The 12,505-nt window shown below is 41.7% G+C and overlaps 1 protein-coding gene across 1 annotated transcript in view; it reads left to right on the forward strand.

The window, feature by feature from the left end:
• The window catches only part of VRK1 (VRK serine/threonine kinase 1), an 80,042-nt gene that overhangs the window by 16,883 nt on the left and 50,654 nt on the right, over positions 1 to 12,505 (forward strand). The window lies entirely within an intron of this gene.

The raw sequence follows: 12,505 nt of genomic DNA on the forward strand, positions 1-12,505 counted from the left end.
AAATCAACTATAGGAAGATTTTTTTTTTAAGACACTTGGGGATATTTGAACATTTATTTATTAAGTGATATTAAGGAATTGTTATTTTGTTTGATGTGACAATGTTAATGTGGTTGTATTTTTAGAAAGTCCCTGTTAGAAGTAAATACTTCTTACATATGAAATGATACTGTATTTGAGATGTGCTTTGAAATACTCTTGGGAGGGGCTATGAATTGGGTATACCAACTGGTAGTATGTGAGCAATTGTTGAAACTGGGTGATGTGTACATAGGAGTTCATTATATCCCTTTTTTACTTTGTTTGCATTTGCTAATTCCTCTATTTTTTTTTTTAAGGTTATTTGTATTTCCTTTTCCATGAATTTGCCTCACTCTGTCACTTGGCCATTTTTCTGTTGTATTTTTGACTTATAATCTATAGGATTCTTTAATATGTACTGAGAAAATAAGCCTTTTGTCACATATTCTGTAGATATTTTTCATTTGTCTTTGAATTTGTTTATGGTGTTTTTAATCTGTGGAGAGTTTTTATTTTGTCAAATTTATTAATTTTCTTTAGGCCTGTGTGTTTTATTTTGTGTGTTGCATAGAACACCCTTCTCTGGGATGCTGAAATGTTTATGTTTTCATGCAGAATTTTTTAATGACTGTAGCCCTATTCTGATTTACGGTGACTGTTTGGTCATCTTAATTTCCTTTAGAGTATTTAGAAATAGTCTTCCTTGGAGCCCTGCTGCAAGAGTATACAAGGAAGGGTGTTGTTCAGTCGCTATCCTGTGGAGATTTAATAGTGAACACCTGGAGAATTACCGTGACCCAAGTTCGGTAGTTAATTTTTCTGCCGCGCCGCACCCCTCCCACCCTTGCCTCCATAGAGCTAATGGGAAATCTGTCATTTAACAAGAGCATCAAAGTGTGCTAAATGTTATCTCATAAATTAGCAATATAGTTCAGAGTTTCTAATTTTAGAAAATTTTCAGTGTTTTCTTTACATAAAGAAGCATTCCTTTTAGCTCTTTTTTGTAGAGCTTCTGGGTCAAGGGGCCAGGTGCTGCCTCCCTTTGAATTCGGCATCTTTAAGCTTGCTCCTTTCTTTGAGTCGATGCCTTCATCTGGGCAAAGTAAGGAGTTTTCCAGGTATTACTGTAGTGTCTTCTTCACGGTTGATTCGTGGAGACCTATTTGGATCTTTTAACCACTACATCAAAAGTTGGAAGGAGAAGTGCACGGCAGAAACCGCATGAAATTGTTCCTTTTGGGGGGAAGTGGTGCCAGTGAGGTGTCTTGGGCTTGTGTTTTAAATTGTGCCGTGCTGTGTATTTTCAGTTAAAGTCAGTTCTGCAATTAGTGTTCCTCTTTTAGAACATTTGGATATCATTTAAAGGAAATAAAAGTTGAAGTACATCTGATACTGTATTTTAAACATTTTATTCACTGTACCAAAACTTTTTATAAAAATCTAATGGTAATCACTTTTAATACAAGTTTAAAAAATCTGAATAGAAGGAAATTTTTCTCCTATGAAGATAATCTGCTTTATTTTTCCAAGTTAGAAGTTTGAGTCTTCACCTAGTTCTTTGCAGCTTAGGTGCAAAACCATGACTAGTATGACAAATTGCTTCTAAAGATTGTGTCACAGTATTAAGTTTAGCTTAATGTTTCTTTGAGTTTATTAGCTTAATGTTCTTCAGGAATAAACCTATGAATTGATAGGATCATTATCTATGGAAGTTCACTTCTAAATTCGCATGATTTGTTGTCTTATATTTGACTCAGATAGTAAAGAATCTGCTTGCAATGCTGGAAACCTTCGTTCAGTCCCTGAGTTGGGAAGATCCCCTGAAGAGGGCATGGCAACCCACTCCAGTATTTTTGCCTGGAGAATTCCAGGGACAGAGGAGCCTGGTGGGCTGTAGTCCATAGGGTCACAAAGAGCTGGACATGATTGAGTGACTAACACTAACTGACTTGTTAGTGTTGCTGAGGGTATTCATAACAGCCATGATTACTTTTCATACTTGTATTGATATGCATGGTTCTCTAAGTGAAACTAGGAGATTGAAATGTGAAAGTGAAAGTCGCTCAGTCGTGTCCAACTCTTGGCAACCCCAAGACTATAATGTCCATGAAATTTTCCAGACCACAGTACTGAAGTGGGTAGCCTTTTCTTTCTCCAGGGTCCCAACCCAGGGATCGAACCCAAGTCTCATACATTGCAGATGAATTCTTTACCAGCTGAGCCACAAGGGAAGCCCAGGAGATTGATTGGGTGTCCCTAACAGGAAGTCAGCATATTTGAAAAGCAGAGACATTACTTTGCCAACAAAGGTCCGTCTAGTCAAGGCTATGGTTTTTCCAGTGGTCATGTGTGACTGTGAGAGTTGGACTGTGAAGAAAGCTGAGTGCCAAGGAATTGATGCTTTTGAACTGTGGTGTTGGAGAAGACTCTTGAGAGTCCCTTGGACTGCAAGGAGATCCATCCAGTCCATTCTGAAGGAGATCAGTCCTAGGTGTTCTTTGGAAGGAATGATGCTGAAGCTGAAACTCCAGTACTTTGGCCACCTCATGCAGAGAGTTGACTCATTGGAAAAGACTCTGATGCTGGGAGGGATTGTGGGCAGGGGGAGAAGGGGACGACAGAGGATGAGATGGCTGGATGGCATCACCGACTTGATGGACATGAGTTTGAGTGAACTCCAGGAGTTGGTGATGGACAGGGAGGCCTGGCATGCTGTGATTCATGGGGTCATGAAGAGTCGGACACGACTGAACGACTGAACTGAACAGGAAGTCAGAGGAAACCTTCCTGCTTCTCACTAGTTTATGGTAAATGGTAGTAAGTCTGCATTCATTCCTGTGGTCATCCTCACAGTTTTGTCTCAACTGTAGGATTTGTGGGGATAAAATGAAGTAAATATATAAAAGAGACCCTGTATATTGTTGGGAAGGATATATAAACTCAAGATTCTATATTTTTCATATGATTTCTTGGCACTCATCAGATACATTAATCAACTTCTGATTAGCTGGCTCATTTGTAAGAGAATTGTCTTTAGATGTATTGCTTTCAAATTATTCTTGATACAATTTAGCAAAAGAGGTGATGAAGTTCTTATTGACTGATTATCTTCTAGTTGATTTTATTCTTTGACTTATTGTAGACTGGCAGGAAGCCATTTATACCAAATATGTAATTATTTCTTAATTTCAAATAAGTTTGAAATATGAATGAAGGTTTTCGGCCTGGGGTGGGATACGAAAAAGGTGATTTGGGTGGGGCGGGGGGAGTCGTTCTGAATCATTCATTCACTACTTGATATGTTTTACCCAACTTCTGCAATGAAGGAGGCTTTTATTAAAATTTTCTGATGCAATAGAGTTGTATGTAATAGAGCCCTTAATTGAAAATGATTGACTTAATGAGGAAAGGAAGATGTGCCAGAACACAGTTGACCTCTATATCCATTGGTTCTGCATCCACAGGTTCAGTCAACTGTGAATTCAACTAACTGGATCAAAGATACTCAGAAAAAATTTCCAGAAAATTCCTAAAGGTGAAACTTACATTTGCCACGTGAACAACTATTTACATAGTATTTGCATTGCATTACTATAGGTAATCTAGATATGATTTAAAGTGTATGGGAGGATGTGCATAGACTACATGCAAATACTGTGCCATTCTATGTAAGGGACTTGAGTGGATTTTGGTTTCTAAGGGGGTCGAGGAACCAATCTCCTGACGATACGGAGGGATGATGTATATAGACCAATGGTCCAGATTGCACTTCACAGCTGCCTGTGCAGGATTAAAACATAAGGCACTGGGGTTCTTGTGAAATAGGTTTAGTGTTTCAGAGTTCTACCGATAATCATGATGTGTAGCCAGGATTTGAGAATTACTGTCTCCCACAATGGGTAGTTATGTAATCGAGTTTATACTTTTCTTTTGAACTTCCTGCCACTCAGTGAAAAGGGGGAAACAGGAGTTTCATAGCTCTTAATGGCTTAAAACTTCCATCACTGAAGAGGCCCTTCTTTTCCCACCATGAAACTAACAAAGTTTGATCTTGTAAATATCTGCAACTGCTCACTTTCTTTAATAAATAGTTTTTATCAAAGAATTCAGAAACATTCTTTACCTGGCGAGCTTTTATTGATCCTTGTTTGAAGCTGATGGTCTAATATTAAATCCTAACTGTGTGATGGTGTTTCTGCATGAAGCTAAGTGCAGCTTCTTGAAGCCAAATGTTGAATTTTGTGTTTATATTTGTAGCCCCAGCATATTGCCCAGCGCATATACTGAGGTGTTCTATAAAGGCCTTTGGAATAAATGCGTTCAAATGTTTCATTTCCTGGTGAACTAATTTGCCACGAGATAGAGCTTAGAAAATCTAGAGTAAGAGATGATCAGCATGTTTCCTAGACCATCTGTCACTAATATTGATTGTTTCCACTTGGCACTGGAGACTTGTTTTTTTGGGAGTGGATAGCTTGTATTAAGTTAAAAAAAAAAAGTTGGAAAAACCTCCTGTTATTCTGTATGCCTCTCTTTGGTGGCTTAAAATCAGTTTTTAAAAACTTGCCATTCCGACTAGTCAGGAAGCATGAAGGCAGGCGTTGGTTATTCCAGTGGCCACGCTGTCCTAGTAGCTGGTAGCGGTTTCTGCCTTGCCCCTTTTGCCCCCCAAGTCTGTTTGACGCCTCTACCAGAGTGGTCCTTTGGAAACCTCAGTCAGAGCATACTACTCCTCTGCTCCAAACATTGCCATGATTTCCCACCTCACTGAGGTTTAGAGTCGGTGTCCTCACAGTGGCCTGTGTCCTGGACGTGATGGCTGTACCTGGCCCTCTTCCGCGTCTGATGTCAGCCAGTGCGCTCTCCGCCAGCTGCGCCAGCCTCCTTGCTGTGCTGGGCAGGCGCTGGCCCTCGCCTCTGTGCTTGTGGCTCCCTCAGTGTGAGATGCCTTTTGTCTCCGTCACCGCCTGGCCGGCCTCCCTTGCTTTCTTGTTGCTTAGTTGCTAAGTCGTCTCTGACTCTTGGATGCCATGGACCATAGCCCGCTGGCCGCCTCTGTCCACGGGATTCCCAGGCAAGAATACCAGGATGGGCTGCCGTTTTCTTCTCCAGGGGACCTTTCTGACCCAGGGATCGAACCCACATTTCCCGAATTGCAGGCAGATTCTTTACCACCAAGCCACCTGGGAAGCACCAGTATTGGCTTGAATGTCATTTTCTTGTGCGGCTTTACCGATCACATTTCAGTTTCAGCCCCAGCTCCCCCACCCCATCCCTTATTCCTCCTTTATTATTTTTTCCGTCAGTACTTGTCATCATTGGACATAGCACATGTTTCAAATTTGAAAAAAAATTGTCTCTCTCCTCAAATAATGAGCTTATGCTCAGTGAGGGCAGGATTTTTGTCGGATTTGTTTACTGCTTTATTTCCATCTGCTAGAGCAGTTCCTGGCACAGAGGTAAATATTTGGTGAGCAAATGAGTTAATGAAGCAGACACTACATATTGTAGTACAGAATTCTGTATGATTCAGTGTTATTTTTATTTTAAATTTTAAAGGAGGCATAGCATAGTAAAGCTTTGTATTTCCTGTCCCAAAGTTGCAGCCACGTAGTGTAATAGCATTACTACGTGACTTATGTGTATGTTAAAGGGAGGGTAAGGTCTAGTCCTAGTCTGTGCTGTTGAGAAATGAATTTTGATCCTTTATAAAACCAGTCCTACCTTGAGGTGACTTTAATGACAAAAGTACTTAAGGTTTTAGATTTATATCAAGTTCAGCTTGTAGATGGAATAAATTTTGAGGATGGAATAATTCACGTTAGCCAGAAACATTTTAAAAATGTAAAAATTTTGGTGAGAAATTGGTCAGTGGGAGAATTTTTGACTTGAGTAATCAGAGTGTGATTTTCATCCTGACTGATTTGAAGGATTGTGAATCAAGATGCAAGTATAATACCTGTTCCTAGTACCCTGTTTACCCTTTTGCTAAGGTCAGAAGCGTCTTTGCAGTGGCCCCTGGGGCTCCCCTTGATCTCTTGCTCCTGTGTTCCTTCTCTGACTTCTCCTTTCCCCTCGCCCACTCCACACCAGCCACCTGGCACCCTTGCTCTCTCTGCTTGCATGGCACACTCCTTACTTAGGGGCTTTGCACTGCTCAGCCCTCTGCCCAGATACTCATGGCCAGCTTTCCCACTTCCCTCCTGTCCTTGCTCAGATCTCCCTTTCTCAGGGGGCTGACAGTGACCTCTCTGTTGACACCATACGCCGCCCCCAGCCACCGTGCTCTCCCTGTCCTCTGTCGCCTGACATGCTCTTCTTCTCTTTGAACATAGCCTGTACATCCTCTAAAATGTTAGGTAGTCTTCCCATTCTGGTAGGTTTTATTCTCTTTCTTCTAGAATGTGTCAGAGGTAGGACCTTTGTCTGGTTCCTTGGAGAGCAGTGAAGAGCTAGAGGAGAACTAGAGCAGTGCTTGGTGAGTGGCAGGTGGTCAGTGGATGCTTGCTGAGTGCATGCATGAATGAATGAATGAACAGACCATTCCTCTCCTTCGTAAGTTCCCATCACTCACAGTTGACCTTTATTTACTGCTGTGATAACGGATAGATTTGTGTAATTAACATCTACAAGAACAGCGTTTGAAATAATACCGCTGGTCTCTGTACCTCCGCATTGTAACCTGGGTTAGAATTTCCGTCCTTATGAGGCTGCAGATTCTGCGTCATGTTTTTACCGCATTTTGTGTACCCACCCACCCGTGGACAGGCACCTCGGTTGCTTCCACATTTTGGTGGTTATGAATAGTGCTGCTTTGAGCACGGGTGTGCACATACTGCTTGAAGGCTATAAACTCTTGAGATCTGTTAGCTTAAGGAAGTCATATCAATCAGTTATGTTTTCTGCATATGCCTCCATCTTACTTTTAAAGCTCTTAGCTTTATTTCCAGAGGTCTTAATTTTACTTAACAGCATGTTTTTCTTTTATGTAATTTATTCTTATAAATTTGTATTGTGGTGTAAGCTGTGGAAATACAGATGGTCTGCTTTTTTAGAGTGATGCAATCCTGGAAAAATATACATCAAAAAGTGGAACGCGTTCCTTGAAAGAATGAGCTGTTACTCACTGTTGTGTCTTCCAAATTATCTATGCTGTGAGGGCCGGAAGCAGTAGATTGAGAACCAGGAAAGTGTTCTGTTGAGAAAGCAAAAGCAAGAGAATGAAAGCAAAGTGCAAGAAAAGCAAGAGAAAGGGTGAACAGCAGTGTTGAGTGCTGCTGGGGAATGAGCAGAGTGAATGAGGTGATTCGAAGGGTACTTGGGTTTAGTGCCCTGAGCTAGAGTGGTCGGAGTGGACTCATGATCCAGGTGGAGTGAGTTGTGGTGACTTGAGGCGAAAAGGTACATTAGTAAGAACAGGTAAGTTTAAGGTGGTTGGTACTGATGATAGCAGAGGGGAATTAAAAAGTTTTCTTTTAATAGGCATGTCATGAGCATATTTAAAAGCTGTTGGGAAGGCTCTAGTTGAGGGAGATGTTGAATGTTTGAGAGAAGGGTTAATTAATAGTTTCAGTCAGGAAGTAGGAGGGGATGGGATACAGGTGAAGGAGCTGGTGTTGGAGGATAGGATGGAGGCAAAGTTGGACTTGAAGTGGATGCAGGTGGTTTGTAGGTTTGAGTCTTGGAAAGATAGAGAAACTCCCTTTGAAGTTTCTGGCTTTTTTCTCTAAATTAGGAGATGAGGTCCTCTGTTGAGAATTATGAGTTAGGGAGGAGAATTACAGTTTTGAGGAGACTAAATAGGGTTTGATATGGATTTCAATTGCAGGGCTTTTCAAAGGAGTGGCACTGTCCTCTCCATTTGGATGTATATTAAGCTTAAAATTAGATGTCAGGTACTTGAGGAAAAAATAACTTATTAACCTTTTTGCTGCATACTTTGACACATATATTGAATTCTTACCAAGTGCAGTGATTGTAAGACAGGTCTCATATTTAGGGAGCTCATAAACTTAGAGGGAACATTTATCAAATGCAATAAGCAGTAAGAACAGCACTTGAGAGGTCATGTCTGACTGCAGAAGAGCTAGATCTTTGTGTATGGAAAATATTTTCAGCAAGTGTATATGGGGAGTGGGGGCGAGAAAGTGCTCTCTGCTGCAAAGAGTAGAGCTAGCAATATGTTGGTACCATGTTAATGGCCTGGTGAATAGTCCAGGTTGTTCAAAATTATCCTTGAATCAGCGTGTCTCTGTGCAGTTTAAAAGCGTCAGAGAACTTATGACTTTAAAGAAAATTTCATAAACATATATGATCCCCTCAGAGAAACTCAAGTACACACCTATTTTAGGGAAAATGTATGGCTAGTCATCCGATAGGTGACAAGCTTTATACAGCATTGTAGTTTCCCAGTTTGGATATGATGAATTCAGAGCTCATTGAGTGTAAGCAGCATTATTGGATTCATTCAAGCTTTTTTTCCCTCTCTTCAACAGAGGATTAAAAAAAAAATTCCAAATTTGAATCCAGGACTTGGAAAATGCTGGTTGTCTAAATACAGTACCATATTGTGATAAATATAGCTCTTGAAATTTTAAGAATCTTTTCACAAAACTTTCTTTTAATATTCATAGCAGAACTTTTTTTGGAATGTTATCTGAAAAACAGAGGACCATTTTATTATCAGAGCTGACTATTAATTAGGGTATTGTTTCAGATATAAAAGTTGATCTGCCACTGAAATTCTATTTGAATATGTATAGTTCCAAGCTTGCTTTGTGTATTTAATAACTTTAGTACCATAATTACTCTGTTTACAATTAAGTTTTGGTGAATATGCTAATATGGAATATACCAGCAAATGATTTCAGTAAAGGGTGGTGTTGCTTTACATTTTCATGTGCTTTTTGCTTGAATCTAAATTTCATTTAATGTCAATGGGAGAAGAAGTGGTCAGATTATGTAATGGTTAGTGGCAGTGAACTTTCTTTTCTTTGAAATCTCTCTCCTGGATTGGGCATCATAACTTGGATTTGCTTTGCTCCAGCTGGGCAGAAATTATGCAGAAAGATTTAATTTGGTGGAGGTTTGTTCCCTCTGGTTTATTCTTTTAATAGAAACCTTAATGTAGGTATTGGTTTCATTGTTAACAGAAACCTATAATATACTAAAGCAATTGTTTAATTCCAATGAATATTTTAAGTTCTTTACTGAGGCAAATGCTTATGGTCATGTTATTTATTAGTTTTTGACCAGAGACTTCTGATTTTAAGTACTTCTCCTTTCTTCTTTTTAGAAATCCTCTTAAAAGGACAAGGAGATTGAGACACACAGACTTCATATTCTCTGAAGCTCGGAGCCGTCTTTTACTCTGAACCAGAGAATAAGAGGAGTGACCAAGTGGAGTGCAGGTCAGACAGGGTGCAGGGGGTGCCAGGAGGGGGCTCCCTGAGGTCTGAGGCCTGATCAGGTCTGGATTGGAGGCAGAAGAGGGCCCAGGGATACTTGCTGGGTGAGAATGTTCCAGTGTGGTTGGTGCCCACGTGTGTGTGTGCACACAGAGATTTGCCAGCCTTTGTGAACATTTATGCAGGTTATCAATTTATTGCCTTTCAGTTCCATAAACATCTTTCTTTGCTCTGTTGATGATGCTTGAACTAGACCCTGTAAACATTTTTCCTCTCCAGAACAATGTTAGGTTAGTCAGTAGAGGGTGAGGGAGGGACATTGCTAGGCAGAGTGGGGAAGGGGCTTCTCCTGCTGTTGCAGTGTGCTTGGTCCCCACCCTCCACCCCTTTTAAAGCGTGGATGAGCAAAGCATGCTTATCCTCCACGGCTTTGTTTAGCATCCCAGTGGCAGTTATCTTGTTTCCACCAGGACCCCAGCAGGTGGAGTCCTGTGTACAGCAGGCGCCCTCGAGGGCTCTGCCGCCCAGTGGGCTGTGCCCACAGCCCATCCAGTGAGGAGTTCCTTTCTGTCTTCTCTCCTTTGATCTTGTAGACTGTACCTGCTCCCTGCCTCTGCTCTTCCTTAGAGTTCTCTTACCCCTTTTAATAGTCAATAGTACCTTTTAGAAATTAATAATTTTTTATTATAAGTTTTTTTGAGTTACTTATGCATTGTAACTCCTGATTGGATCCTGACTGTTAATAACACTTAAGGTTTGTGTAATCAGCTGTTAATTTTACATAAGTTTAAAAATAGAATGAAATAAGTCCTGTGTATAACTTGATTAATTTTAATGATGTGAACATACAATGTAGATATTACCCAGACTGGGGTATGGAACATGACCAGAGCCCCAGAAACCTTCTGACTCAGTGGTCCTGCTATTTGACTTCTGTCATTACGGCGTGGGCTTTGCAGGTGACGCTAGCGGTAAAGAACCTGCCTGCCAGTGCAGGAGACTCAGGAGATGCGGCTTCGATCCCCGGATTGGGAAGATCTCCTGGAGAGGGAAATGGCAACCTGCTCCAGTATTCTTGCCTGGAGACTTCCATGGACAGAGAAACCCGCTGGTCCAGTAGTCCATGGGGTTGAAAGAGTAGGACACGACTGAAGTGACTTAGTACATCACGGATTCATGAGACAAATCATGGAATGTGTCGTCTTGTGTCTGGCCTCCTGCTATCAACATACCATTTGGGTGGGTGATCTTCAGTCGCTGAGTCATGTCCGACTCTGCGACCCCATGGGCTGTAGCACACCAGTCTCCTTTGTCTTTCACTATCTCCCAGAGTTTGCTTAAATTCATGTCCATTGAGTTGGTGATGCTGTCTAACCACCTCATCCTCTGCTGCCCCCTTCTCTTTTTACCTTCAAACTTTCCCAGGATTAGAGTCTTTTCCAGTGAGTTGGCTCTTTGCGTCAGATGGCTAAAGTATTGGAAGCTTTAGCTTCAGTATCAGTCCTTCCAATGAATATTTAGGGTTGATTTCTTTTAGGATATGGGCTTTCCTGTAGCTCAGCTGGTAGAGAATCCACCTGCAATTCAGAAGACCCCAGTTCAATTCCTGGGTTGGGAAGATCTCCTGGAGAAGGAATAGGCTATCCACTCCAGTGTTCTTGGGCTTCCCTGGTGGTTCAGATGGTAAAGAATCCTTCTGCGGTGCAGGAGACCTGGGTTCCATCCCTGGAGAAGGAAATGGCTACCCGCTCCAGTATTCTGACCTGGAGAATTCCGTGGACAGAGGAGCCTGGCAGGCTACAGTCTATGGGGTCTCAAAAGGTTGGACACGACTGAACGACTTTCACTTTGCTTTAGGATTGACTGGTTTGATTTCCTTGCAGTTCAAGGGACTCTCAAGAGTCTTCTCCAGCACCACAGTTCAAAGCATCGATTATTCTTCAGCACTCAGCCTTCTTTATGGTCCACCCCTCACATCCAGTTCTCACTGAGAAAACCAAAGCTTTGACTATACTGACTTTTGTTGGCAAAGTGATGTCTCTGGTGGTTCATCTGTTTTATTGTATCTGTTTTCCTGTTGATGGACATGTGGGTTTCTAGTGTTTGGCCATTCTGAGTAAAGCTGCTGTCATCCTTTAACGTGGGTTTGGTGGCTGTGTATCCATCTCTCTTAGGTATGTGCACAGGAGAGGAATTGTTGGGTTGGGTCGCAGCTCCTCAAACAGATTTTCAGTGTGGTTGAAACGTTGGCTCGTATGTGAGAACTCTGTTTGCTCCGCATCCTTACTAGTACTTGGTATTGTCAGGCTTCCACAGTGCTGCTGCTGCTGCTAAGTTGCTTCAGTCGTGTCCGACTCTTTGCGACCCCATAGACGGCAGCCCACCAGGCTCCCCCGTCCCTGGGATTCTCCAGGCAAGAACACTGGAGTGGGTTTCCATTTCCTTCTGCAATGCATGAAAGTGAAAAGTGAAAGTAAAGTTGCTCAATCATGTCCTACTCTAGTGACCCCATGGACTGCAGCCTACCAGGCTCCTCTGTCCATGGGATTTTCCAGGCAAGAGTACTGGAGTGGGGTGCCATTGCCTTCTCCATCCACAGTGCAGATCTTCACTTTATAGGAATAGATAATTTAAATGCTATTTAAATTCTTTACATTGTGGTAAGAGAAGACAAACTTCTAAAGTCTTTTTATGAAGTGAACATAACCAGCTGCATTTGTTTAAGTCTTTTGTTTGTCCTCACATTTTAAAAGATAGGTTGTTCCATATGTAACGGATAGCTGGGGAAATTTGCTCTATGACTCAGGGAACTCAAACTGGGGCTCTGTGACAACTTAGAGGAGTGGGATGGGAGGGAGGTTCAAGGAGGAGGGAACACATGTGTATCTATGGCAGACTTGTGCTGATGTATGGCAGAGACCTACACAACATTGCAGAGCAGTTATCCTTCAGTTAAAAGTAAATGTTTTAAAAAGGTTGTTGACCAGATGCTTATTTATTAATCGACTGTCATTGTCGCCCTCTCACACCCAGCAGAAGCAGCTCTGAGCACTGGCGTGGCTGTTGTTGGTCTGTGG

This window comes from Capricornis sumatraensis, chromosome 19, assembly GCF_032405125.1.
Source record: "Capricornis sumatraensis isolate serow.1 chromosome 19, serow.2, whole genome shotgun sequence".
NCBI lineage: Eukaryota > Metazoa > Chordata > Mammalia > Artiodactyla > Bovidae > Capricornis > Capricornis sumatraensis.